This window comes from Babylonia areolata, chromosome 14 (assembly GCF_041734735.1).
Source record: "Babylonia areolata isolate BAREFJ2019XMU chromosome 14, ASM4173473v1, whole genome shotgun sequence".
Taxonomy (NCBI): domain Eukaryota; kingdom Metazoa; phylum Mollusca; class Gastropoda; order Neogastropoda; family Buccinidae; genus Babylonia; species Babylonia areolata.
In genome coordinates, this window is record NC_134889.1 from 5,780,703 (window position 1) to 5,784,395 (window position 3,693).

Sequence of the window (3,693 nt, forward strand, 5' to 3'; positions counted from 1 at the left end):
TCTCTCTCTCTCTTTTCTTCAGATACATTTGCTAGAACTGACTTTGCTTGACGTATATATATATATATATATATTCCCTCTGTGTGTGGAGGAATTTTTTGTTTAATGTCCCATCACACATATCGGTGTTTGAAGACATTTTGTTAAAGTATTTATGAATACATCTGAGTATTATCGGTTAGAAGGGGTGGGCGATGTGGATGAATGGAGGGTTGGGGGAAACTGGGCAAATGAGGGTAAAAATGTGGGTGAAATTTGGAAGAAAAACAAAACAAACAAACAAAAAAACCCCTCTAAATACAGTTACAGGAAATTACTTAAAGGACTTCGTAAAACAGAAGTCGTTAAACTGACAAGCGAAACAACTGATAATGAATGCAAAAAGTCAAAAAACATCAACGTTCTCAATCACTTGTGAAGACACACTTTCGTGTACAAAAGGCTTCATCAAGCTACAGTGAAAAATTATATGCTCAATTGTCAGGTTACTAAAGCATATGCACTTGACATTAGAACAATGCGTGGTCCGTAATGAATTTGATAATAGTGTGTGTGTGTGTGTGTGTGTGTGTGTGTGTGTGTGTGTGTGTGTGTGTGTGTGTGTGTGTGTGTGTGTAAACTAACAAGAGAGTGTCACACACCCAATATTTTTTTTTTTTACAGAATGGCATGGGGTTGTTGTTGTTTTTTGTTGTTGTTGTTTTTTGCAACTGTGGCGTCTGGCCTTCAGATGTTGGACGGATGTTGCACGCACGCTCATTGAATATTTAGAGCTAAAAATAGCATTTTGGGGGGAATCTTTCGGGGTCAAGTTAATGCGCCGCGGTTCCCACTAAATGGCATAAGCGCTTCGAGCATCTCTTAGTATTTTCTTGGTCCGGGAATTACATACTCAGGTCAGTATTTGCTCGATTTTATGCACTTATTTTCAGATTTAAAAAGAATGGAAAGAAGTGAAGGAGAACTATAAAGAATTCTATTTTCCGTAAGAACGACAACAGAATAGAACCAGAGCTCTGGCACTCTGGCAAAAGTGTGTGCATTCCCAGTGACCTATTTTAACATCTTAAATTCTGGGACATATTTAACGGAAAAATGTAGTGTGTTCTGCAAAGGAGGCATATGGGAAATGACATGTTGCGTTTAATCGGCACTTCTAACCAAGAATTAGTCATAATACGACGAGAAATTACTCTTATCACGAACTCGTACCGACACTTGTCGTGTCAAGACCCCGTGTTTTTTGTTTACCTTTTTCATTGCAGACGATTTTTCGGACTTGCAAGATGGCGGCAGGTCAGTTAAGCACAGAAAACACACCAAAATTGAGTAAAATAACCCTCAAAACAGAGTCGAAAACCTCTGAAAATGAGTTACAACATCAGCTAGTGGTAATATCGTTTCATATATGTGCACGGTAATTGCCTTTGAAACAGGCGCCTGAATTCAAGGACGTTAAAACTGGATTGTACCCGGTCGATTTTGGTGATGGTGTCATGGCTATGATGATGAGATGGTGTTGTTTCGGCGATGCTGAAGAAGTGGTGTCATGGCTATGATGGTGGTGTCATGGCTATGATGGTGGTGTCATGGCTATGATGACAGTGTCATGGTTATGATTGTCGTGTGGCGATCATGATGATGTAATGGGTATGGTGATTGTGGTGCCATGGCAATGATGGCAGTGTCATAGTTATGACGGTATTGCCATGATGATGATGATGTCATGGCATGCCAATGATGGTGGTGTCTTGGCTACGATGATGATGTCATATGGCTGTGATGGTCATGTCATGGCTACTATGATGATGTCAGGGAAATGATCATAAAATAGTGGTGTCATGGCCCTGATGATGATGTCATGGCTGTGATGGTGATGTCATGGCTACTATGATGATGTCAGGGCAATGATAATAAAATAGTGGTGTCATGGCTGTGATGATGATGTCATGGCTGTGATGGTGATGTCATGGCTACTATGATGATGTCAGGGCAGTGATCATAAAATGGTGGTGTCATGGCTATGATGATGATGTCATGGCTGTGATATGATGTCATAGCTGTGATGATGGTGTCAGGGCAATGATCATAAAATAGTGGTGTCATGGCTGTGATGATGTCATGGCTGTGATATGATGCCATAGCTGTGATGATGGTGTCAGGGCAATGATCATAAAATAGTGGTGTCATGACTGTGATGATGATGTCATGGCTGTGATGGTGATGTCATAGCTGTGATGATAATGTCATGGCTGTGATGGTGATATAGCTGTGATGGTGATGTCATGGCTGTGATGTTGATGTCATGGCTATGATGATGATGTCATGGCTGTGATATGATGTCATAGCTGTGATGATGGTGTCAGGGCAATGATCATAAAATAGTGGTGTCATGACTATGATGATGATGTCATGGCTGTGATGGTGATGTCATAGCTGTGATGATGATGTCATGGCTGTGATGGTGATGTCATGGCTGTGATGATGATGTCATGGCTGTGATGGTGATGTCATAGCTGTGATGATGATGTCATGGCTGTGATGGTGATGTCATAGCTGTGATGATGATGTCATGGCTGTGATGGTGATGTCATGGCTACTATAATGATGATGGAATCATGGCTATCAATATGATAATGATGATGGCCGCATGGCTATGATGCTGATGATGGTGTCAATGGTTATGATAATGATGATGGCATTTTTACCTTCTTTTAATACCAAGCCAAGCCCATGGTTTATACGGCTTGTCCACATCACACTGTGTACGCCTGTTTTCATACCTTAACTTCAGAGCATTATGTTAAGGTCAGTGTTTATGTATATATATATTGTAAGCAAAATGACCGTGAATAGATGTTAGTAATTTTTAACAATTTTCAGTGGTTTTTGGGTTCTTGTTTATTGGGTTAATTTTTATTCTGGTTTGTTCGTTTGCAACGCTCATATGCAGCCCTTTTGCCAGGTGCGCTATTAATATTAAGCAATGTCGCACTTTGCTTGTGCTAATGAGGGAGCCCTCTCACCAGTCCCGGCTTCACCTTCTTCCCTTCTCCCCAGCCCCGTCTCCTCTCCCCACCCCCACCCCTCCATCCATCCATTCAGTGGTGAACAAAGAACATGGCAAGCTGAGCTTGACAGTGAGTGTGGGTGGTTTTGCATTATTTGTCATCCCAGCACTTGATTACACGAGTGGGTTTCGTGCTTTCCCCTGTGCATCTGCTTTCTGCATGTCACTTCCCACATGCCTGCTGCGCAAAATGTATGAAAATTGTTGTTTTTACAGAATGATTCAGCGCTTGTAGCTTTTAGAGGCGTTTGATTGGCTAAGAGCGGACCGGGTAAGAAGGGGCATCTTTTCACTGTTAGCCGCGCGAAATTTGGACAAGCAGAGCAAACTGATAGGCCTAGTTTGCATCAGTTTGACATGGTAAGTATATGTATCACCAAACATGGAGTATAATACAAACTCCTCCTGTTTTTATGTATCCCAGACTGCCTTGAAATAGCCGCTTTGTGGTCGGTTGGACAGTAATTGGCAACATGATTTGACTTCGTTGATCCCAGAATTCAGGATACTAGACTAAAAAAATTAGACAAGTCTGTGCGCGTGCATGTGTGTGTGTTTATACACTGTGTGTGTGTGTGTGTGTGTGTGTGTGTGTGTGTGTGTGTGTATGTGTGTGTGTGTGT

At 41.6% G+C, this 3,693-nt stretch overlaps 1 protein-coding gene across 4 annotated transcripts in view; it reads left to right on the top strand.

Annotated features, from left to right (window-relative positions):
* The first annotated feature begins 811 nt into the window (after window positions 1-811).
* LOC143289766 (uncharacterized) overlaps window positions 812-3,693 on the top strand; it is a 34,376-nt gene continuing 31,494 nt past the window's right edge. For 3 of the 4 annotated variants that reach the window (XM_076598877.1, XM_076598878.1, XM_076598874.1), the window contains exon 1: window positions 812-896. The gene's annotated coding sequence lies outside the window, so the exon portion shown is untranslated. Of the gene's footprint in view, window positions 897-2,473; window positions 2,809-3,693 lie in introns of those variants that run through there. The other variant, XM_076598876.1, reaches the window with a different exon arrangement.